Consider the following 26325-nt stretch of genomic DNA (forward strand, 5'->3'; position numbering starts at 1 on the left):
AAGACTGAAAGCACTTTCCAACCCCAAGACCGCAAGAAGTCCCAGAACCAAGCGCTAAGATCCCAATTTCCCTCGGGAACATGCACTTCTGAACTAAGAATGTGCAGATTCTGTATTGCCTTAAAAATAGTTGGGGAGGAATCCGCTACGAAAACGCAGCAAGCGGACCCCACTAGTTTACATACTCCACCACGTTCAGCCAGAATGACATCTAATGCCATCCGGTTCTGAAGCGCTACCAATCTGATCGCTTTCTGCTCTAAAGTCATATTATAGAGTATATCTGTGGTCCGGTTGATGGTTCTCTCCAGTACTCTCGCTAGTTTCCTGATATCCTCGGAATTCGCTATCTGCCCAAAGAATGGAAGGAATGATTTTGCTACATCTCCTAAAACCTGTGCTGGAGTGTCGCCATTCTCGTCCCGCCGTGGACGAGCCTTCGAAACTTCTACAGTACTTGCTATAAACACCCCAGGTAACAGGATTTCTAGATAACAAGTTCCCTGCCAATCCCTGGGCAACCATGGTAATGCTACATTACCGCAAACAAAATAGATAGGTTCGCCTACATACAAAGGTCTGTCTTCCCCAGTCAAATTTGCAACGTTGGCACAACCTTTAAAATCTCCCATTGACCGGGTGCCATTCCTCTGTATGCAGAAAAACTGAATCGGGGCTATGGTTAACAGTATAAGAAGGAGGCACGGCATCCTTATTGCCTATCGGAGCCATTTTAAAGGAAATCAAAGATTGGAAAGGACGAGACAGTCTATCAGAAGGCCTAATAGAAGCAATATTGAGCTTACTCCTATTTGCGAAAAGCGAGCATCCCAGGGGAGTCAGAACACGTTTCTCAAAACTATTCAAATTAGTGCCATCAAAGTTCCCCGAGATGCTATCGTTCCATCGGCCAAAGAACAGTGCTCTAAGTGAAGCATAACAAGCAGTTGTCAAAGGTAAAGGGTGAATATACCAACCTAGCCCCTTATCCCCATGTTGCGGTAAATGTGAGCAGACCCAACAATTAGTCTTATTAAAAATGGCATGTGTTGCATTCATTATAAGCAACAAGGTATTATTGTGATACTTCTGTCTATGCTGTGAGTCCCTAGGTGACAGAGTATGCAAATGTACAAAAGCTGTAGGAACAGTGGGTACAATTTCAGTCGGCAGCAAAGACTCTAAAGGATGAGTTTCTGCGAAATACCAAAGGCCTAAGACAGTGACTATTATAAAACCAAATATCATAAAAACACAGCAATACGTTTTCGGGGCCCAGGCACATTGTTCATTGTCCGAGTTGGTCACCCCCTTATTTATAAGTCCAATACGAGCAGCAGCGGTGGCGGTAGCAGGCATTGTAGATTTTCAATTGACGACCCCAATGTTCGTTGCTGGCGACACTACGGTTGCGCGGCTTCTTAGTCCTTCCACAACCCCTAGCCAACAGAATCCCCTTCCTCAACTTTTTGGGCAAAAGCAAGCCCTTGATGATCCTTTCCTTCCTTGAATGCACAGCCGAACCGTGCCGTATGTCTATCAGATGCACAGCAAAACCGTGCCGTATGTCTATCTTCGTGGCCGGAAGTTGTATCTTGTTGTGCCTGGTATTGTTTGATCCGAGAACAAGATGTCGTCACTTCCCATTAGAAGCAACGTATCAGAGGCAAGTGAAGTTGGAACAGCAATTTCCGGGAGCAAAATTTTCGGAGAGTGCGGAGACAAAATGGCAGCTTCCCCAAGCCTCACGGGCTCAGAAAGATTCTCCGACGCACTCTCAGTGCTACTCACTGCTTTGGGATCATTGGTTGCAGCGTTAGCGAGGGTTTCTGTTTCTTCTGTAACGTGTGGCACTGGGTGAGGAAGTTTCTTGACATTCGTCGCTTGGATCCAATGCTTCCGGCCTGCGACACGCACCGCTGTTTGGGTGACCAGCAAGACCTGGAACGGGCCCCGCCACCGAGGTGCAAGGCAGGAAGATCGGTCAAAGGATTTGACCAAAACCCAACTTCCAGGTTGTATACTGTGGCCTGGGCCCTCGTATCGCGCGGGTAAAGCGTCTCGTACCTGGTGATAAATGAAATACAGGTTTTTAGTCAACTGGCTACAATAGTCTGAAAGCAATACATTTTCTACATTCCTCAATGCCCTAGGCTTTGGAAGAACCCAGATATTGGCAGGTCTCCCCATTACCACCTCAATTGGAGAGAGCCCAGTCTTAGTTTGAGGGGTTGTATGCATGGCTAGTAACACGATCGGTAAGGCGTCCGGCCATTTTAGTTTGGTGCCGGCACACGTCTTAGCGAGCTTGTTTTTTATGATACCATTGTGTCTTTCCACTAATCCGGCGCTCTGAGCATGTCTGGCCGAATGGAATCGTTTGTCAATTTGCATTGCCGTACATATCTGTAGAATTACAGCAGCGATAAAATGCGGACCATTATCCGACCAGATAACTCTCGGCAAACCGAACCGTGGGAAGAATTTGTTTAACATGGTCTTTGCAGTGGTCATGGCTGTAGCGCCTTTAACAGGGAAAGCCTCGACCCACTTACTAAAGGCGCAAATGACCACAAGGACATATTTTAGATTGTTACATCACTCCATTTCAATAAAGTCAAAGTGAATCACTTCAAACGGGACAGAAGGAGGCCCAAAGCTACCTCTTGGAGTTGCTGTCCCCTTTCCCACATTGTGTTGTAGGCAAATCATGCAATTTTGGACATAATGCTGGGCAATTTTTGAAATCTTATCATTTACCCAGACTTTCTCTAACATTCTCGTGATCTGTTGAGCGCTCACGTGTGGGACCGTGTGCCATGGTAACCATCATTACTATATAGGCATTAGGAAGCAACCATTTCCCTTCAACCATGTCCACCCAACACCCATCATCATTGAGTTTCCCCAAGCCCTCAGCCCACCTCTTGGATTCTTCTAATGTGGCATCGGCTTGGATATCCCGTACAGACCCAACACCCTCATCCATTGCATAGGCATCTACAGTCTCCCTTGAAACATACATCTCCGTGAAGAGATCAGAGGCAGTTTGTCTAGCTATTTGATCAGCGAAAGCATTCCCTTTCCCTACATCATCTATAATCTTGCGATGTGCTGCGCACTTAATGATTGCTAACTGACTAGGGAGCGCAAGCGCTGAAAGCAATTGTACTATCAGGGAGCCATGTTGGATATTGGTGCCATGCAAAGTTAAAAACCCTCTCTCTGACCAAAGTCTCCCAAAGTTGTGAGCCACCCCAAAGGCATACTGGCTATCAGTATACATGTTTACTGTTATCCCTTCGGAAAGCTCACAAGCTCGAGTCAATGCTATAATCTGTGCGGCCTGCGCAGAGTTATGCGTAATTCTCTTGGTCTCCACAACCGTACTCTATGTAGTGACTGCATAAGCAGCTGTGGATGTACCATCCAGTAGTTTGAAGCAGGAGCCATCACAAAACAGCTCCCCTTGTGGGTTATCCAAAGGAGTGTCCCTCAAATCTTCTCTGCCTTTTGTATCTTGTTCAGTAGTATACAGGCAGTCATGTGACTCTTCGTCACCGCAAACAGTATTTTCCGGGAAAGGTAGGAGTTCAGCCGGATTAAGAACGCAGCACCTCCTAATTTGAATGTGGGTAGCAAACAAGATTAATTCATATCTTGTCAGTCGTGCGGAAGTGAGGTGTTGCGTTTGGGTTTTGTTCAATAGAATATCTACAGAGTGAGGCACCATCAGGGTTAAATCATGGCCTAGGACCATTCCCTCACTCTGTTTTACAGACGCAGCAGCAGCAGCGACAGCGCGCAAACATCTTGGCAAAGCGCATGCAACAGGATCAAGGGCGGAAGAGTAGTAACCGCATGGCCTATTCTTCCCTCCATGTTCCTGCGTTAATACAGCCAAAGCACATCCATCGCATTCATGCACAAACAACACAAAGGCCTTCTCATAGTTCGGTGTGCCCAAAACTGGCGCCGAACATAATGCAGTCTTGAGCAACTCGAAAGAATGTTGATGCTCCGTATTCCATGGCAATGGCGAAGAAATACCCTTCTTCATCAAGGCCAACATCGGTTTTATCACTAGTGAGAAGTTTGGGATCCATAACCTACAGTAAGAAGCCATACCTATCAAGGCTCTAACTTCCTTTTGTGTATTTGGGAAAGACATGCCAGAAAAGTGTTTTATTCTTTCAGGTGTCAATCTTCTTCCCTCCTTTGACAGGAGATAGCCTAAATAGGCGACCTCCTGGCAACAATATTGAAACTTTTTAAGCGAAGCTTTGTGACCATGCTTAGCTAGATGGATGAGCAACAACACAGTGCCCTCTTTACAAGAGCTCTCAGAGTCAGCGGCTAAAAGCAAATCATCAACATATTAAAGCAACGTACAAGTAGGGGGCAATCCAAGGGTATCAAGCTGCTCTTTCAAAGCCCTACTATAAATACTAGGACTCTCAGTATAACCTTGAGGTGCACGAGTAAATGTGAATGAGCGTCCCCCTAAGGTGAACGCGAACAAGTATCTACTATCCTCATGTATAGGAATACTGAAGAAAGCATTCTTTAGGTCCACAACACTGAAGTGAGTAGCCGTTGCTGGAATCATGGTTAATATTGTCGTCACATCAGGCACAATTGGAAATTGCAGAGCGACGACTTTATTAATGGCACGTAAATCAATTATAAAACGAAATGGAATTGCATTATCACCTTTTTTGTACACTGGTAAAATCGGACTATTGCACAAACTTCCTGCAATCTCCTCAATCACCCCACGATGCACAAAATCGGAAACAATGCTCTTCAAAGCTCGCTCGCCTTCAACTGAGATCTTATACTGTGGAATACGGGGCAGCTTAATTCCATGTTTCAAAACTATTTTAACAGGCTCAATCTGCAAAACACCGACATCATTGTCATCAACTGCCCACAAACACTCTGGTACATTACTGAATTCTGGCGGCAAAAGGTCTAGTCAAGAATTGCGAAACAGAACATTGCTGTGGTGAAATCGTCAAACGCACTCCATCAGAAGAACAATGAATTACCGCATTTAATTCCTTCAACAGATTCAACCCCAGCAAATTCTCTCCACAATTCGAAGTCAAGAGAAATGGACAGTGGTCCGTAAAGGGACCCAAAGAAATAGGTACCGGTGAAGAAACCGGACAAACAACTGGTGTGCCAGAAAACCCTACAGAAACATTGGTTTGCCCTGACAGTGGAATGTTTGGAACCCGAGAATGATCAATGGAGCACTTCTGTGCTCCAGTGTCTATCAAAAATTGATGTTTCCTATTTCCCACTACCATTTCAACGTAGGGACCTTTCTGATTAACGGGAATAGGTGTAGGTTCCAAACCCTGCTTCGGGCAATCCTAACGAAACAAAATATCATCAAAAGGAAGCTCTTCAGATAGATATGCAGCAGAAGGATGATCAAATATGTTTCTAGTATCCACACTCGAAGTCTGATTATCCTGTGAAAAAGGTTGTTGGGGATCCTGCGAAAACTGGCCTCTACCAGGGCCCCGACACCCGGGCGACCTCTGGATCGTCTACCCATATTTCCAAATGTTATTCGACCTCTGTCGAAGGGCGGGGCATTGTGCACGCCAATGCCCCTCCTGGCGACAATAGGCACACTGGTTAATATTCACAGGACCCAAGGGCACATTCCCTTGTGGAACATACTGACCTCTAATCTGCGAACTACCCCCTCTGGGGCCCTAACAATTTGCTGTAACAATACTTTAGTCTTCAAATCACCTTTTCTCTTCTCAATCTTTTTCATTATTGACACGGTTCTCGTAGTACTGAGCCATGTGCAGTACTTCTGATTGGGATTTCGCCTGCCAAGCGCTCTCAGAAGACCTAATTTGTGACTGGATGTCAGGCAGCAATCCACGTACAAATTTGTCCACAAATAATCTTTTCCCAGACTCTGTGCCTAAGTCTTGTCCACTGAAATCTGAGAATACCTGTTCGAACCGATTAAAGAACTCGGTAGCACCCTCAGATTTTCCTTGGACACAGGCCGTAAGCTTGTCCCAAATAATTCTCTTTTCGGGGATTATAGTTTTCAGTTTTGCAATGATTCTATCAGGCAAAGTTAGTATCACCTGAGGTGGTCTCTCACCAGCTGGCCTTTCCCCATCAAGCCTAACTATGTTAGCCCATGTATCTCCCAACCCTGGTACATCGTCTATAGTTCTAACTTGTTTCCACAAATCTACAGGAAGGAGTACAGGGAATAGCAAATCAATGTCGCCTAGGGTAAACACTGAGGACTGCAAAACGGACTCTATCTCTTTATAGAACCCTGTCAGATTTTTCCTAATGTCAGGAATAGTTTGTCTAATAGTATTCACTTCCTGTCGTGAAAACGGGACGTGAACAAACTGCGATACATAATGTGCAGGAATGTCCACAGCAGGTGTACCTGCTGCAGCATTAGCAGGAATCTCAACCTTTGGGACAAATGTCGGAGGAACCTCTCTCATAGGCAACTGAGATGTAGGCAACTCCGAACGCTTACTAAGCAACAGAGCTAAGTCGAGCGCTAAAGCAGTTGAAGAAGTGTCAAGTGAAAAAGCTCTCTTATAAATGCTCAATAACTCTGTGGGACAACTAACCTTTCTCTTTAAACATTCATCCTGCAGGTACTCTACCATTACCTGTATCACTTTCCTCTGCATTTCTAGCGTATATTGACTGTATGTGTCATATACCTCAACTGGAGTTATCGATATGTCTGAAATCCATCTAATCGCATCTTTTGTACAAATTCGCGCCTCCTCAGATGTCGATTTACGACACGGAAGAAATCGTTTCTGTACATACATACTTTCTTCTTCGTCATCCTCATTCCGTAACCTTTCCAACTCCTTTCTATACTCAGATATCCTCTCAACATGCTCATGTACCTTCTCCACAGTGTCTCTTGAAAACGCTAAAGTATTCCGGTCCCTCAACCCTTGTGGGAGGTCTGCATTATTTAATTTACCCCACATTACACATAAATGAATCCCTAAACCTTCAATGAAAACATTTTTCTCAGGAAAATTATCCATATTAGAAAGTGTGGCAAGAACATTAGCTCGATCATCTCTCTCCATACAATGCTTAGCCCATGCAAACAAATCCTGTTTCTTTTCTGTAGGTACAGTATTACGAGTAACAATCCTCGGCCCCGCACCCTGATCAACTACAGGCGGTACAGAACTACTTTGGAGTGAGGGTGCAGGCAAATTCAATGGAGGTACACTGGTGCAATGGGAAGAGGCAGAGGAGCAGGTGGAGGAACAACCACCGGAGGAATAGGAACAACAGGTTGAGCAGGAAGAGCAGGAATAACAGCAGGAAGAGGTACAGCAGGAGGAAGAGGAACATACGGAGGTGGTGCAGAGGCACCAGGCCTTCGTTCATTTAACAATTTGTCGATAAACTCATCAGAAACATGAAGATCTTTAGAAGGATAGATTTTCTGAATACCTAGTGAGAAAGCCCTGTCCATATTCCTAACCGACTCAGACTGTTTGTCCTGATCATATAACAACGCCTTTTCAGCATTTGTTTTATGACGGCGCACATGTTTTTCCCTACTTTTAAGCTTCTGCAACGCTTCTCTTTTCCAATTTTGCAAAACATCAAATGCTGCAGGTCTGGCCTTCTTTTTTTAACAAGACTGACTCTAAATATTCAATACGAGGGATCTCAAAACTACCATTGACTGGCCACTGAAGTTCGGAGGCATGTCTGGTTTGTCTGTGCCAAATTTGATTAAATACTACACTTCCAATGCCATGCTTACAGTACATAGTACATGCCGGTGACCCCTCCTGTGGTGCGGACGGCTAAATTCCAAAGATTGTCGATCGCTGCGGAATAATGCCCTAAAGCAGCTAGACAATTTCCCAGGCATTTCTCAAATACTCGGTGTTACCTGGTCAATAATTGTGTCTGCAGATACAATGCGCCAAATTCAAATTGTCAGGGTTGAATTAAGAGTCGGGTAACGACTCACCTGACCAAACCTAAGGAGGACCGATCAGTTTCTAAAGGACTTACCTAACGAATTTTACCTTGTGTATGGTGATTTCGGCAAATCTGCCCGCCTCAAAAAATTGACCCTCGTCAAGATGCCGTCTCAGACCACACGGCTATCGTCCAGGGAACGGATCGTGCAGCGCTGTTGAGGTGTCGCGTCTCGTTCAGTCGGGCCCGTTATGTCACACCGTCCGACCCCGGTCCGATAGCGTGCGTCAACCTTCAATAATCCGGCATCAATCTTGAGGGTCCCTATTCCGGGCGCCAACTGTGAAAACAAGGAAATATGAGGCAGGGTAACCAAAAAGGAAACACACCAAACACAGGTTACAAAGGAACATACAAAGCACTTTATTTTATACTGAATCCAGTTACAAAAGAACAGAACAAAATTCAGATAGCTATCGACCCTCAGTACAACACAGCGAACTCCGGCGTGGTTCGGCGTGCTCAGTGAGTGCAAATATTCATTGAAACAGTCAGGCTTTTATACATTTCTCCAGCCTGTTGTCCAGCCTTTCTGCAGGTTAACCATTCCATAAATAAGTTACTGCTCTAGGGTCCCTTGCCAGGTCAAATCTAGTTCATCTTAGGTTTATACATTAACAAGAAGAAATGGTAATAATGTATGCTCTAGGCCTAACATTACAATGTGGGACTTAATTTATAGAATATAGTTAAGCAGGTGTTCTCATTCAATTATAGATCAGTTTCGGTGATACAGGTGATCCATTGCACAAAGGTCAGCAGAAGGACAAGGTCTCAGCTCATGACCCTAACAAGTGGCCTGCAGGCAAGTTATACATTAGCTGTACAGAGGTCATGACAATAGAGTTCTGTTCTGAATAACATAGGCTACCATTTTAGCTCACACGGTGACTTTATAGAGCAAGAAAACCTAAAATGGCGGCTTGACCCAAAATGACAGTTTACATGGTCTCTAAGGTCAGGACCTTGCAATGCGAGTTTATTCACATGTAGTTTATAAGCAGCTTGTTAGCAGCTTGGCGTAGGCTAATATACATATATTCATAGCAATCGGAGGCACGATATAATTTCTAGTTTGACAGTGTGGGATATTATGTTAGGAATTGTTTACTGTGCAAAGCACCACTGTCGCAGTCTTGGGGTTCCTAACTTGTCTGTCGATTCACCCGCCAGCAATGCATACTTTGGACTGCGTAAGAAACGAGCGTTGGCAATGGCAACAGCTTGGGTTTTTTTGTAGGCATGGGAAAGGCACTTGCCGGGCACTGCCCAAGTGGTATTAAGTGGCCATTGATGGTTGCCGGTACAAAATTGTGTGAGCACTTGGTTATCTAACAGTGGTGCCTGGCAAGTGCCTAATACGTATACACAAGTCAAAACTGTTGGCTTTGCCAATGCTTGTTTTGACGGGACTTCAGTGAAGGATAAGCATATTGTTCATAGAGTGGCTGAAAGCAGACCTGGTTAAAACATTTATATTGCACCAGTAGCACATTTACAACTTCAATTAGGTGAATCACTCGGAAGACTGCGTTGAAAAAACACTGGACGGTACTTTGAGTGCAGTTTCTTGGTAAGGCTTGATTAAAGTGAGCTCAAAGAGTTCTCATGAGGAGGTGTTTTGGACAGGGAGGGGCAGCAAATGGGTGGGAATGGCCACAAGGATTATCGTGGCCATGGGCAGTCAAAGGGTGGGCAATAAAACAAACGGCACCTAAAGGTTTTGTGTCCCTCATATGCCTCTTCCCATGCAATAGTTTCGGCTTATAAGTGGCGCTGTAGCATCACCTTATAGCACAAACTTAAAAGAACATGGGGAAGGAAAGCAAAATATGTGACACAAAGTGGGGCTGATGCAGCTAGGGGATGTTTTGTGATTACATTTGTGCATGTTGATCTTGCTAGATGGATCCTAGTTCTAGGCTGCAGGATGAGATGGGATAGGAGTTTGGGAAGGGGGAGACTGAGAGGGAGCGAGGGAGAAAACCGAGTCAGAGCCACACAGGAAACCAATTTTTTTATTGAGTAGATGAATGAAGAAGGGTCCGGTCTTTAAAGTCTTTCAGAAAGGGGAGGAAGCATCTCGGGGGCAATGTGTTTATCTTGGAAGCAAGACAACGCAGTGGAACACAGGTTTGAATCCCGCTACCGCAATTAGAAACCACTCGTGGTATTAAGCGCATTTATAAATTAACAATTATACATTTTATAAAGAGATCTGGTGGTGTGTGGAGCACTTCAGGTAAAGAGTTTCACGTTCTTGCTGCAAACCACGCATGAGCTTGATTTGTAGGCGGTGATTTATTTATTTTTTGGCCTGCTTTACGTTGCGGCCTTGCCTTAAAAGATGTAGCAGAAAAGCGGGATCCCTGCACAATTACCCAGGAACTGAGTTTTTAGTAGGCGACCCTTACCCTGTTTCACTGTTTTGGCTGCAGCCTTTAGGCAAACTGCGGCCCACTAGAGAGCATTGCATTGCTGGTGATGGATACATTTTGGTTGGTGCCCAGGCATGAAGGAAGAGCAACGCACCAGACCCCTTTCTACCACCTGCAGGAACATCGCGCAGCGGCGGGTCGTAAAAGTAACAGAAACCGGTCCAAAATGTCCCATTTCCCTTCATTGCAGAGGCGGTTGGGATGGTGTTGCGGGTACCCCTTCACCACTGCTACGGTCTTGCGTGCATAGGTGTAAAGGGGACCTTGTGCAATGCTATAGGTCTGCTCCGATTTGGTTAGGCCTGTTCCTGCTCTGGATATTTAACACCAGACATGCCAACATTCTGAAGCCACTGAGAGGGAGACTTCCCCACGGAAATCGGGAGAATGTAATTTTGCCATAGGATTACATTGGAGATATAGTTATTTTAAAACAAAGGGGGGTCTGGGAGTCTCTCTACCAGCACGAACATGGCCCAATGACCTGTTCTTGGGTGGATGGCCCCTGGGAGGGTCTCAACCAAGTCTTTAGCTCACTGTCCCTTTCACAGAGGAGAAATATCCCAGCATATCAGTCTTTGTCCTGCTCAGGGGCGGTCCAGCGCTGAAATACTAGGCAATTCTCCTCGGAACAAGAGTACCAACAGCTACCCCATACAAAGACTTGGTTGAGACTCTCCCAGGGGCCATCTACCCAAGAACAGGTCATTGGGCCGACAAAGACTGATATGCAGGGACATTTCTTCTCTGTGAAAGGGACAGTGATCTAAAGACTTGGTAGGGTCTCTCCCATGGGCCATCCACCCAAGAACAGGTCATTGGACTGTGTTCGTGCTGGTAGAGAGACTTCCAGACCTCCCTTTGTTTTGCATATAGTTATTTTAGGCGGAGGGCAGTAAAAAATAGCGCTATTTTTAGTAGAAAAATCGGGAGTCTACTTGATTCGGCTGGGTTGGCATGTATGTAACACTACTACGGGGTAGTAAGAATTGAATGGCTGAACTAGGGCCCATGTGGTGTTCTTCCCATCAAGGTGCGTGATCGACCCCTGCGTTGTATTCCTTTGGCCTCTTCCTTGTCGGTCCTGCTGTTGAGATGTGGTTGGCACACCTACTTTTAGAAAATTTGGTAGGGTTCATGCATCAGTTGCATTGGCCTCTTTGTGATCTCCTGCTTCAGATTTATTTTGTTGGGAGCCTCCCCACTCCTCCACCTACACCAAACCTCGATCTCTTCCCCCTCCCTCCCCACTTACCTGCCGGACCAGAGCTTTATGCTCTGGTCCGTCGCACCACCCACTCCGGCGCCACCATAAAAATGGAAATGGGACTTTGTAAGTTTTCCCTATGGCGGCAGCCATCTTCTTTTTTTATTTCCTTCGTAGATTGGTGTCACTATGGCAGCCAATCTCCGTAGGGGAAATAAAGACATTTGCCACTTTGATTTTCTGCAACAATGCATTCTTTTTCACTGAGTTTAGTTTGGTAAAAGGCTAGTCTTCACTTCAATCTTTTCCCAGGAAATGACAGTTCCGTTTGTAAACAGAAAGCAGAGTTCAGGCCAATTCTTTCCATTCTGTATGAGCACAAGGATTGCTCCAGTAGGAAGGACACTTGGTGCACCGCTAAAATCGCCAGTGTACACACAGCAGACCAAACGTGGGTATGGGTTGGTGGTGCGAGAACAGGAAGGGTCTTTTTTGTTATTCGAATGTGTTGACACTTGCATTTTGGAAATTAGCCTATGTTTGTTTGAGTTTTTCTCAGCCCCTTCTTCACAGGCCATCATGGCTTTATCTGCTCATAAATCATGCGAGACCTCTGTTTCAGCATCCTACCCTATCGCAAGGATATCCTTTTTCCCACCCTGTTAATCTCCTTGCTGCATTGAGAATAACCTATTGTGATGTTGATAAATAGTTAAGTGGTCCAGCACTGTGCAACCCAAAGAAGCTCGTAGCCACTAAGTGAACTATCACATTTTGCAAGTGCGGACACAGTGACTCCTCCAGGGCTTTCACTTCACAAATGAATGCATGCTGGGAGTTGTAGTGTATGCTCAACTTGTATTGCAATAGTTATTTATATAGCGCCTTTTCCCATTTGTATGCCCTTAACACGCTTTGTGGTAGGAGCGCCCTCGGTGACCGAAATACAGGTATCATGGGAAAGTTCTGAGTGGAGGACTAAGATGTGTGTGTGTGTGTGCATTTGGCCACGATGAGGATTTAGGATAGCTGGCAAGGCTCCACTAAGCAACCCAAGAGGTCATACATGTGGATGGTGTGATGGGCGGACCCGTGCCTCGGGCCGCCCCGTACTCGCACGCATACACTCACTGAGCAATGAGACACACGTCTGGGCTTTCCAAGGTCCCGGCAGCAACTGCCGCATGGACCGTCTTTATTACAAATGCGCATGCGCGCCCAGAACGAGGCTTGCGCATGCGCACAATTTACTTCAAGACGTAACATCCGGGTGCTGAGGGAGGTCACGTCAGAGCGCTAGTGCAGGAGACTCGATATGTACCGAGCTAGACCGAATTTGTCATAGGTGTTGCTGTATTCTAATGGCAGAGGTGTTAAAGCAAGTCTGGTGTTTCAGTGCGAGGCGGTTAAGGGACCAGCTAGACCGAATTTGTCATTGTCGTAGCTGTATTGTAAAGTGCGTGAATGGATAGCCGTGCCTGCGACAGATGTCCACTGAAATGGTTCGTACCTTAAGCTCAGATGGAGTTTGTCTTTGATGTTGCTGTGTCATCTGATTTTCTGCCGGGTAGAAAGTTTGATTTCTAGACACTATGAACAAATTTAACGTAAACACTTGCTAACTGTTACTAAAAGGAAAACCCTGGTCCGTTAGTAATGTCCTGGTGTCATTGTTAGGTGGGCAACCTATCCCTGTACAACCCACCTTTGACCCCTCTGCGGTTAATTCTTCTGGAGAGGCCATCTTGAGACTTGTATGAGCGCAACAGGCCAACATCTGCAGCAAGTGAATGGAGCGTAATCTTTTTAGCCCACGGACAGTACTGGAAAAAGGGGCGGGGCAGAATGACTGGAATTCCATTTGGGGGGTGGGGGGGTTGCGGTAGGGGTGGCGAGAGTTTGTGGGTGCGTTATGGGCGTTGTCCAGGGTGGAGTTGGTGCAGGCAAGTGACAGGCTTGCAAAAAATGTATGGAGTGAAACATGCCCTTATAGGGAAATGTTAATCTTTCACAAATGAGTGACAATACAGTTGAGAAAAAAGGGTACGATTCCACCTTTATTTTCCCCATCCTAAATGGGAGGCTGCAGTTACCAGCATGCAGATTCGTGTGAGCTCAAATACCTCTGTAAAAGCAAAACAGTGGGGTTGGGGGGACGCCCCTGATTGTAGTAATGGCTTGATGCAGTAAATGGCTTTATGCACCCCTCCTATTTTTAATTGCATCCAATTTAGACCTCTTAAGGGGCAGTAGTCTCTGCCTTCGGGGGGGGGGGGGGGTCTGCCGCCATCTAACATTAATTGCACTTTAATGTGCTTCAAGTCAAAACACAGCAAAAAAGACCAGCCAGAAACACAGCGAAATTGAGCTCGGAACATCTGAGCTCTGGGAGCCATTGATCAGTGCAAGTGCAGTGGCTCGTGGTATAGGCTTTTGATTTCCCTGGATTCTGAATCGTGGATTCCTAATCTAGGAGAAGTCGATATATCCCAGTTGCAGCACTGGCTACGTTCCGAGAAGGGTGAGGGCATGTGGGCACTTTGTCGTGTAGTTCCTTCGCGCAGCTGGGCCATGTCTCTCGAATGGCTGGGCTACGCCGTACAGCTGTCATCTGGCATGCTTCCTGTACGTGCGCATAAGCTGGACGTCGAGGCCAAGAATTGTTTAGATTTCTTTTTGTTTTGTTGTTGGGCGACAATGTCTTAATCACTTGAATCTACAGTATCTTTCTTCAGTCCAGCTTTTAGACCCACTTCCTGACCCAGCAGGTCTGGCTGCTGTCTCTTCCAAATTGGTCCCGCCCCACTGTGAAGTTTTTCTTTCGGATCTCCTCCTTTTTGTGGTATTTAAACTGGCTGCTTTATTTCCCTTTTTAAGGATCTTGTCAACTGCCTCAGTATGTTTCCGTTTTTCCTTGTCAGTTACTTAATGACTTTTTGGATGTTGGCTTTCGGGACCACGTGGGTGCTTTACAGTGGAAACTCTGCCTGAGGGTAAAGGTACCCTTTTGGACTTGAAATCTCTAACGTAAAAGCAGGAGTTGGTCCAGTAAAAATGTGCAACTTTGCAAGAGCGTATGTGTTGTTTAAAAAAAAAAATGTATTCTACTGTTTGGCTGAAATGTTATTCGTACCCGGGGAAGGGCGCTCAGCCAATCGGTTAGCTGGAAGAGCGAGCGAGAATACTGTATAGCAGCACCCTGAATACCATCTTCTCTTTCCAGCCCACCAAGGCCCTTCCCTGGGTGGTGCCATTTTGATTGTGGGGAGGCAACAGGGATTCACTCTATTGCCTTGCCAGCTCTACCCCCCTAAAACAAAACATATCCCTCCCCACTTACCTGCTAGACCAGAGTTTTGTGCTCCGGTCCTGGCGCTGCTCCAGCCCGCAGCCGCCATAGCAATGTCCACCTCCCGACGCGGGGATGATTGCCAATTTCCAACCGTCTTGCTTATAACTGAGGCAGTGCAGGAAATGGGCCGGAACAAGACTTGCTCTAATATGAGGCATTATTGTTTATAGTACAGTGCTGCTCTCAAGGGAAGCAAGTCTTCAGTTGCCCAGCGTTTGGTCAACTTTTAACTCTATCCTCTTTGTTTTGTCTACTATAAGGTCAAATTAGCCCTTCAATGTGTCTTTTTAACTGATTTTACTTAAGTTAGTGTGTTTTTTTTTCCTTTTGTTGAACAAGTTTGCAGCACCAAACCTTTCCTATTTTCTTCTTGATATGGATTTCAGAGAGGAAGTGATGCCAGAGGGCGCACCTATTGCTTAACATCTACTTTATTTATTTAATTGTTTTTTTATAACTTGCCTAATACCAAAACTGAGTTTGGTTTCTAAGCACGGATCCGGGATCCGAACTGCTGTTGCTCAGCGTGGTCTTGCTTCCAAGACCAGCGCGTTGCACCTGTGCTATCCTCCGTTCACTTAAGTAGTATTCCACAGAATTGTTTGACTGGTTTCCTACCCCTGTGGGGCAGAATGAAGGTTGCCCATCTCTTCATGCGCCCTGCTCGCACAGACGGTTCTCAAGGGATGTATACGTCTAGAACTGTTAGGAAATTCAAAAAGATAATTTTAGCCCCTCCTAGACATACCTCGTCCTACTGTCGCTAGAGTCTTGCCATCCCATTTGTTATTCTAACAGACATCCTCCACAAGAGAAGGTCCGGCATTCTAATGACTTTTGCTATTATTCAAGCCACCCATGTTGGTGTTCCCAGCAAAGGTTCTTAGTTTTGGTTGGTAGTTCTTGCTGTTGTGCCACTTAGTGAGGCAAAAATATTTCTATGTTTTAGTTAGGATGATATTGCGTAGATTTTTTTTAAACAAAAAGTTTGCAGGTGCCATTTGTGGCTTTGGGTAATGTGTAGGGTGGTGTCTGTCGTCGGATGACTTTTGGGTGCAGCCAGCAAAGGCCAAGAGAGATCTTGAAGGCAAGTTCTACAATGATGGCTTATTTTGAGCCTCAATGAGTCGCCAAAAGAGTCCTTTTGTTATTAAAAGGTACTGGTATTCCAGGTGGCTGCGACAGATGATCTCAAGGCTGAGAAGCAGTGCTTCGCCCAGAGTGACTTCAGATGCACGTGATCTGCTGTTTCTGTGCCCCTTATAATGCACATGCTGGTTCGAAGTCAGGCTCATGACAGTGGTTATGCCCTCGGAGTCCCACTGGAAGGTCTTGCTAAAGCTCCTAGTACTGAGAGCCATGGCGGTCACATCGATTCTCTGCACTAACGTGCTTTTATTTAGAGCTAAGAAAACCCTCCGGCATAAGAGTACTAAGAAAATCCAGGCAGATTCAGAGAGTATACGGGGTAACATTTATGGAAAAACTATCGAAAATGTTTTTTAAAACGTTTTGAATCTGCTGCCGAAGCAAGTGGGAGACTGTTCCATAGTTGAGAGCCATGGACTGTGAATGTCCTCTCGCCAGCTGATTTTCGTCTAAATCTACGAACGAATGATAATTCGAGGCTGATTTTGAGATGTTCGTGCCCTATCCTGGTGCCTGGTAGTTTAATCAGCCTTTGAGGTAGTGCAGAGCTGTTTCTAGAAACGTTTATGAGCTAAAGGCACATTATTCTGCCCCATGAAGAAAGCCAGTGAAATTGGGGAAGGACAGTAGATACCTGTTCAAAGTAGAAAGCACTGGTAAACAATCGAGCAGCATTATTCTGCAAGATGTCCGCCTCCCATATGCATGGAATTGCAGTATAATGGCCGCACAATGATTTTAGAGCAGTGGCTGACATTCTTAACTCTTGAATTAAGGAGTGGAGTAAATAACACACGAGAATCCACATTTAGATGCCAAGGTTTTGACTTGGGTGAGCACCTGCAGTGGATTGGAATCAATTGAAAATTAAGTAGGACGATTTCGAGTGGATCTTTTTCAAATGTGTGTGGGCTAGTCATCATTGGCTCAGTTGTGTTGCCATTCAAACTAAGCCACGCGTTGTCCATCCACTGTCTGGAGAACAAGATCTGTTAAAGAGTAGGCTTGTGTTAAAGTGACCATACCGTTTGAAACAGTTGCCATTCATAAGCCATAGCAGTGGTGAAAGTCTACATTCAAAGAATGTATTCCGTTATGACGTGGTTTCACATACATTTAAAAATGTTAATGGTTAAATAGCAGAGCCGAGCGACCCTCTGCAATGGTCAGAATCCTATCCCAGAATTGTCCAATGAAGAACTTGCCTATGGAGTGGCCAGGTTTAAGAATCATTTGTAACCAAGAATATGTTGGATGCGAAATGTGGACTAGAACAGTCTCAAGAATGCATAAAGTCTTAAATGCCTTGCACTGCATAAGTGAAGTATGCATTTGAAAACTGCATCAAACCTTTCCGTGCATTTGAGGTGCAAAGTTGGAGTTTTATCAAATGTATTTAATGCCTAGGACACATTTTTAAATTACTTGGTGTTGGTGAATTCTTGAATAGTAAAATTGGGCTTTTTAAAACAAGTTCTGTATCATTGACTTGCATGGGGAACTAATAGAAATGACTTGACTTTTTTTTTTCCTTTAGAGTTTTAGGCATTGACATGTTTTGTCTGAATGTGCCTGGATGTAAGGATCCAGGATAAGGTATTGAATGGGAAGTATTTTACTTTCTGTTTGGAAGAAAAGTTTTACTTGGGGGATACAAAATGTAAATGTCATTCCCATGGGGCTATTTCAGGGAGCAAAGGTATGCTACCTCTAAAATGTTTCTTTGTGATCCATACTTCTTAGGCCCGGTGGGGGGCAGGCGGTACTATTTCTACACAAGGTCCCCAAACTGGACCCTAACCATCTTGAAACCATGGCAGCCCTTGTGAACAAATTCACCCATTGGTTACGTGCTGTACGGGGCTGCCTATTTGCAATCCGAGATGACCTCCTACGCTGCACTGGGCTGGTACCAGGGGGAAAATGCTTTTGATTTCATACAAATTGAACTTTGAGTTGGTAATGGTATATTGGCCTTTAATATGAGCTGCCACCCACCAACAAACGGTGCGATAGAAATCAAAGCCCACCCCCTGTATAACGTTGACAAATTCTCTGAAACCACGCTCCAATGTCCAGTGATCTCTGGTGCAAATGCAGTCCCTCTGAGGATAAAGGCACAGAGGACTGCAGGGGCTCCGTCCCTGTCGCGACTCGTTTGGTTTACGGTGCCGCTCACCCCTCTGCAGTACAAAGTGTCCTCTCCACCGGCCCCTCTCCAGCTTGCTTCTCGCCTCGCAGCTGCCTCGTCCTCACCAGGCAGGTTCCCCCTTCCTCTCTGCTTGTCTCATTTTATGCACCTGTGGCCCCGCAATTGGTTGCAGGTGCAAGCCCTTGAATCCTGGGAAGGGAAATCCCCCAGGGCATTTGAACTCACCCAGGGCATTGAAACATTATTTAGAGCCTGTGAATGTTGTTGATGTGGTGTTGTATTGCCATATATTCTATAATTGTTGCCTGGTGTGAGGGCAAGTGATCCTGTGTTAGTGTGTTCCCTTAGCTTTGGTTAGTCAGGGAAATCCTCAGCAGAGTAGGGATAGTGAGGCATGTTTTAACATTTCTTCAATCTAATGGCAAATGTTGGTAAATCGGCAGTTGTCTGCCTCGCATTACTGAACCCTCACAGTAGGTGGCACCAATTGGGAGTCGCCTATGTCAGTTTTCATAGTTTCATAGTAAATGCTAGTTTTTTGTGGAGAGCATTTGCCTGGTTTTGGGGCAGGGATAAAAGTGAGTGTTACTCCACGTCTGTAGTGTTGATGGTCGGTGATAGGGTGAACAATCCAAACAAACGCATACTACTTCCCACAGGCAGAAACCGGGCCCTCCTTTAGTTGAGAAAGGTGCAGGAGAAGTTATTGCGTAACTGGTGCAAATATTGACCGGCTCTCAGAGTAACCACTTGACCTTTCAATCGCATCAAAGGCAGATATACAGTCAGCACTTTTGTTTAATTTTGGGTGCCACTGGGGCTTGGAAGGGTACGCCCCCCAGAAAATGTGTTTATCGGGCACATTTCTTTGTTTGGGCTATTAGGTGGTGCCTTAGCGCTCTCGATGAGCCTTAACTAATGCATTAGAGTACAGCTAGCGAAAAATGCCATATGAGGAGGGATGCACCCAGATACTTGCACCATTTTGCAGCTGGTACCATCAATGTAAAATTACCACTACGGGAGTGTCGGGCAAGTGCCGTTCCCATGCCTACACAACAGCCAAAACTGTTTGCATTTGCCAATGCTTGCTACCAGTAACATCCGCTAAACTAAAGGTTGATGACTTCAAGGATCTGAATTAATTATAACCACTGGCATTGCTGTGGTCAGCCACCCAGACCTTAGCCTGCCATATAATTTCAGAAGGTGAAAGACCATATGCAAATCAGGCTTGGTTCCAGCCCAAAGGGGGCAGTCCTGCCTGAATGGGTGCATTTCATCTATTCTGCACAAGCCCTCAAGCAACCCCAGGCATGTTTCAGATTCATTTGGCCTAGTCAGCAAGTTGTAGCATGGGTCTCTACTGGGTGCAGCGGCTTGGGGACCCAAGCCTGAGCGTACCTGTGAGTGGATAATTATTTAACTATTTAACTCTAAAAGAGTTGCCTAGTTCATTGTTTCCCTGAGACTATCCTTTCCTTCTCCCCTAGCTCACTTCTCTCATCAATCATTCCCTCACAAGTTCTTCCTTCCTCTCCTTCAAACGCTTAGTAATTCTACCTATTTTGTTTTTTACTTGTGACGCCGCCAATCTACTTGCTAATTTTGGCCCTATCTCTCCCTCCTTTCTTGTCTTTTTAAAGTGCTTGAATGTGTAGTGCATACACAAGTCTCTTCCTTCTTGAAGCAACATTTCCCTCTTTCTCCCATCCTATGAAACCGCTCGTCACCATGTCGCCAAATCCATCAGCCCACCATGCTAAACGTTCCTCGCTTCTTGTTCGCTTACCGCCGTCTTCTGTCTTTGATACAGTTCGCCAGCCCACTCTTTGCTCTACACTTGCCTTTGCCTATCTTTGAATTTCTGGCTTCGTGCCTCAGTGGTTCTGCTCCTACTTTTTTGAGTGAACCTATTCTTTTCTTGGGCTTGACAGCCTTTCTCTACCTCTCCAGTTTGATTCTTCACCATGCTCTACCCTTCGCTTCGCCCACTCCATTTATCCCTCTATATTATCCCCCTCTCGCCTCCTATTACCTTAGTCACTCTTTCCGGTAGTTTCTACGTGGGTGACTCGCAAATCTTTCCGTCCTTTGCTGGCACTCTTCCCCTCTACTTTTGCCAATTGCCTTTCGGCTGTTTCGGCCGTTGATGAATTCCCGCTTTCATCATCTTAACCCAACTTCAAAGGAGGTGCTCCATTTCCCCCTGCAACATCTATTCCTTCTCCTTGCCTCCCTCAGTTTGGTTTCTAACTCTGGAAAAGCGCTGTGTCATGAAATTGAAAATGACGGGACTGGGCAATGTTGTAGATGTACAAAGAGAAATAGTGAAGAGTTGAATATATTTGTGGTAGTCATTTTCTCTCATTCCATGCCACCAAACTTAGTTTCCTGTCTCTACTACTATTCTGCTCTTCCAGTCGCGCTCAAGTTGGCTCCGTTTTTAATTCTATTAGCTGTACTTACTCTCCACCCCGCTCCTCTATTGCATCTTCCTTCTCTTTTTTCCCCCCTTCTCCCCTTTGACACTCGCCTTTTTGTTCCACTTCCTCTGTGTTGTCTACAAATGTATCCATTGTCCTGCCCTGTTCCATCTTTATTCTCTCATCTCTCTGTGCTTCCCCTCTTGCACTCTACCTTCTCAATCACTCCAGCACCTTTCTGTCACCAAATCACTCGTTGCTCAACCAAGTTTCTGATCATTCACTTTACGCTTCTATTCTAAGCAGAGGCGTTGCTGGGGAGGGGTTGAGGGGACTATAGTCCCCTGTCTTTCGGTTGTAGCCCAGGATAGAAGCTCAGGTGCTACAACCAAAATGCTACCTAGCCCTGAGTCCCGCCAGTCCCGACATTAGCGTAGCCCCTGATCTTTTCCAGACCCAACAACACCCCTGCTTCTTAGCTCTCCATTTCACTTCCTCTTTTTGTTCTACCCCTTCTGATCCCTCTTTTTTGCTCTCCACGGAAGTCCTGCTTCCTTTCGGCTGTATCCGTCTCCAAGATTCACTGCTTACTACTTTTGCATTCGAATTGTACTGTGTGTCTGTACAGCGCGGTGGTTAAAGCGTTTTCTACATTTCAATAAAATACAAATGCCATAAATGGCTACCCCTGGCATAAATGGGGGACTGTGGTTCTAGGAACTAAAAACACCCGCTGGCCGGTGAAAGAATCATACCTGGCACCCCGCGTCCCCCACAACACCAGACCAGTATCTGGCGTCCTGCCTCTCCACACCGAGAACACCCAGACCTGTTGTCCTAGGTCCCTACCTAGCATCCCAATTTCTGCCGATGCAGTGAAGTAACTAAGATGGTGGCCGTGGCCAAATAATGTTAAGGGGTGGACCCGGAATTGAGCCCAGCCTGTACTTTAGATCAGGGTGACCAGTTTCAAGTCGCAGGCTAATAGCCAGCCATTAAGTAGTCACTTGCTACCTCAATTCTACGCATACGTAAAGCACACGGTTTCGTACTCGCCAAGAGTGAGTTATCACTAGCCAATCGCTAGTGGCAAATGCACATTTTGCGTCCTTTAGCTACTTGCTCACATCTTGTCCGCATGAAATTATAGTTAGATTTTGTCTTTTAAGAGCTAAAACAATACGGTTTTATACTGTTTAATATATACACATTCCCTTCTAAAACAACCTGACAAATATGCAAAGCCTTGTAGAAACCTACTATACAAAAAAGAGCAAACGTGTAGCTGGGTTTCCTGCCTCCTAGGTGGAAGATGCGTCACTCTTGGCATGGACACTTGGGTGGGTAGGATTTGTGGAGCAGTTTGTCACAGCCAGGATTTTGTTGTGAAGAACCCTTTTTTACCATACCTTCCTACATTTCAAAATCAAAAGTGAGCTTTCTTCTGTGGGCGGGGCATAGCTACCACCAGCCCTGCCCATCTCGGGCTAAAAAAGGGTGTGTAGATTTGCAAATGCAAGCTAAACAAACATTCGTGTACAGCAGAACTATTGCTGTTTTGTTAATAATTGAAACAGAACACCCCTTCTGTTCTGATGATTAGATCGTTCTCTACTTGGTACAGAAACAGGACTTGGGTAGTTGATATTAGGATTCCTGCAGATTAAGAATAGTCATACAAAATGATTTTCCCAGGATAACACGCTCTAGTTAAGTGGTGAAGCAGGGATTACAGACTTGTCAGCAACAATGTGACTTAACCTTATTTCTTGTCTGGTCAACTTGATTGAAATGTGTTAATATTCTCGAGTTCTTAATACTCAAAATGAACCAATTTGAAAAGTATGTAAACCCTTCTAGAAATATGCGAAGAGTATGGCTGTCTCTAGCTTCGTCATCTTGATTGGAAGACGAAGTACCAGAATGCAAAGTATTGGCAGCCTAAAACATTCACTGTGGGTTTTGAAATATACTTTGAATACAAGGGCATACAACAAAATACAACAAAATAGACTCTGTGATATGGTTGCTTGCTTGTAATCAGTTTGACATAGCCGTAATGCTTTGTTCTAAGTGAAGTTACCCAAAATTACAATCCTTTTCTGGTATGTGTCAAATAACTACACATCATGGAAATGAGACCTTTTCAAACTTATTTGTGTGACTCCGTTTGTCTCGAAAGAAAGCACATTTCAGTAGCTAACTGGAGCTTTGTTTGAGCTATTATCAGAAAATGTATCCATCAGTTCTGCTCACACAATGTTTAATGCAAATTGGCCTCACTGGAGACGAGCGTGTTCCATTTAAATACTCTATGCATAACAATGAGGCTGTTAAGAGTTTGCAGGCTATGTTGAATTTGCAGCTGCAGGATGTGATGGCGGTTGGGGAATGTCAGGTAACCTGTTGTCTTTGTCCCGGGGTGGGCGGGCACCCCGAACCCTTGACGGCTAATAGTCAGCTTGTCACCAGCGTGCTCCCCTTTCCCAGCTAAATGTTTCTGCTAATCTTTCTTTCTTTCATTTATAAAGCACACAAACAGCCCATGGTCATCGAAGTGAAGAGAATTACAGTGTAATGCGGTATGCAGGGTTTTGAGCAGGTAGGCAGCATTCTAGGTAAACAGCCAAGTTTTGAGGGATTTTCGGAATACCCAGTATGTGGGTTCTGCTCTTAGTGCAGGAGGTAAGGAGTTCCACTTTTTGGCTGCGATGTAGGGAAAAGTGGAGCTACCGGCTTTGGCTCGTGTGACTCTGGGCTAGAGGATGCCATAAGGGGTTCCAGTTGGCCTGGATAACTGGTTTCTAGAGATTTTCCGGGAGAGGTAGGCGGGGGCAGAATTCGAGAGGCACCGTTATTGAACATGATACACTCGCGAATGGGTAGCCAATGAGCATCTCTCCTAGCTGCGGTTGTGTTCCCTCTTGGGAATGTTGGGAGCAGCTCTAAGAGCATTGGTTTGTATGATTTGAAGCTTGTATAGGTTTTTTGATGAGGTACCAGCGAAGATGACATTGCAATAGTCAAGCCTAGAGCCAATGACTGCTCGCGCAATGGTGAGGCAGCTCCCCATAGAAGGAAAGGGCCTTGCTGCATTTCAAAGTTTAGTTGCATAGGGTGCTGATGCGATTCCACGCGCTTGGCAGGCCATTGAGAGGGTATTGTCTAGGTAGACGCCCAGTGTCTTCACTGAGGAGACTGGGACCCGGATGTCGTCTATATAAAAAAGCTGAGTATTGGGCATTATGGTTTTTTAGTATTGCAGGGGGCCCTACAAGCAGGAGCTCTGTCTTATCTCCATTCAGGCAAAGGCAGTTTGCCGCATCCAAGTCTGAATGGTAGAGTGGGTGTTCTTGGGAGTGTTAGAATCTTCTGCATAGTTGCCAGTGAGCGGCAGAAGAATCTGTCTCTCATAGATATAGTTGGTGGAGGGTATGCCGATGGAGTCTGGAATGTCAGAGGGGTCTGGTAAATATGTTCTAGAGTGTAGGCGATATACACGAGCCTCGTACCCCACAGGGAATGGGCGCAGGTGCAGCACTGGCATTCTCTGCAAACATTCTCATGACTCTCCCTTCCAGGAAGAAAGCAATCCACGAGGTGGCTTCAGGGGAGGAGTTGGCAGGTGAGGTCTCCTATCTCAAGTAGCTGGGCTTGTTTGTGTTCTTTATTCCCACTTCTGATGGGGCATTCTCTGCCTCGAAGGTGCATGAGGCACAGTTGGGTAATAATAGACGGAACACACCCAGAACCATGCTAGCAGAGTAGTGCAGTAAGTGGAGTGCGTGCATGCCAGCACCGCAGGCAACCGTTTTGTAACCCCTTAAGACCCCAATTGCACCACCCCTTTTCAACCCTCCAGCAAATTGGGTTCAGCCTGTGTCTTGAGACTAGAGTAGGGCAACAGTGAACCATTTAGCCTGGGTAAGCCTGAGTCAATTCTGGTCCTCACTTCTCTAGTGATGAAGCATGTGTAGCTTAGCAAGGCACATACCACAGAGTGCACTCTCCATGACATAGACTATCAATGCAGGGACCTTCAAGTGCTTCTTTAGCCACACGCTTTTTCACATGAGGTACATCCAAGAAGAATGCAACCGGTACAGCTATTCTTAGCACTTTAGGAGGCAGTCCACCTTGAGCACTCCTCCTTTGCCTTTTAGACTTTCCTGGCAAGGAATTCCAGATTCCTCTGCTAACAAAAGTATGGATTTCCAGATGTCTGTGTAACTACATGGCATAGTTCCCCTTCTGTGTCTGCTACTCTTGCTCAGCATCCGTCCCCTTTATTTTCCCCGTCACTGAAATATTATCTCTGGAAGATTAGGGAATTGAGAGAGAGTCAGAATGAGAGAAGGAGAGGGAGCACGAGACAACAAGTGTGGATGAATATGAGAGAGCGTGCATGATAATGAGGATGAGAGGATGAGAATCTGATCCTGAACTTTGCATGTCCCGGGGGGAGGGAGGACTCTTATTGATAATTGGACAACCTCTGTTATCCTGAAATTAGCAGCCAATCTGGTTGCTCCATCTAACGATCCAAGCCCGGTTTCGGAGCTACCAGAGTGCTTTACGCCCCTGTTATGGTGGGGTGGAAGGTCCCAGCCCTCGACAGACCAGCCAGGCCGGGAAATCCTGTGCCCAAAAATGCAAGAGTCAAGGTAATTCACAAAGGCCTGTTTTAAAACTGGGACAGCAGCAAGCACACATTGTCTCTGTGCTCTCATCGTCCCCCAGCTTGACTGTAGTTTAGAAACACAAAGTACTTCACAATTGATGTCACATTACACTGTTACTAAAACCTATGAGGTGGAGGGATTGGTTAATCAGGATGTCTACATATACATTCTATATGGGGTCATTTCCTAATTGGGTAATGCTTATCTGATGGCTCCTCCAGAGACCACCCCCAAATTGATGAGTGAATGCATGTCGTCCCTACCCTACTGCATTGGTCTATGTAACTATTAAAAAAATAGCGTTAATTGAGGACGGGAATTGGTTGGTATGGGTTTCGCCAAACTTGACCACTTGGCAGTTCATCAGCACATGAGCAACGATACTGGTGGGGTGGGGGAGAGACATAAAGGTGCTACCCTTCTCAGTTATAACATACCATTGGTGATTTTCTAGGCCATGAGCCAGGACCCAAGCTGTGAACTTGACTGTCTAGGGTCTTTATTCTGAAAATTTGAGGAGTGCAGCCTCAGTATATCTGTGTCTGGCTTTAATGAATAGTCCCCGTTCTCCAACTTTCAGACCAATTTTGATTTACTCTACTTGACTTACTCTGATTTGAGCCCATTGTAACGTGGGTGCTCTTACCCTTCCTTTCTACTGGAGACTTGTTTGAGCTATTCTTCTTCCAATGTTAAGTTTAGCAAAATGAGCACCTGGTCTTCAAAGGCTGTTTTTTTTTTTTTTACTTAATGTAAAAGAAATGCGTCTTGCTCTTGGGAATCCTTATCTTTGTTTTTTTGTGGTGTCAGTTCAAACCTCCCTTTTCCATCGTAACCTTGGCTCGGGCTGTGCAGCTACTGTCTGGCTTGCTCCGATCT

At 45.5% G+C, this 26325-nt stretch overlaps 1 protein-coding gene across 3 annotated transcripts in view; it reads left to right on the forward strand.

Annotated features, from left to right (window-relative positions):
• Positions 1–26325, forward strand: part of PDE10A (phosphodiesterase 10A) — a 1126451-nt gene that overhangs the window by 197093 nt on the left and 903033 nt on the right. The window lies entirely within an intron of this gene.

Source organism: Ambystoma mexicanum, chromosome 4q (genome assembly GCF_040938575.1).
Source record: "Ambystoma mexicanum isolate Mex_15411 chromosome 4q, UKY_AmexF1_1, whole genome shotgun sequence".
NCBI classification, from domain to species: Eukaryota; Metazoa; Chordata; class Amphibia; order Caudata; family Ambystomatidae; genus Ambystoma; species Ambystoma mexicanum.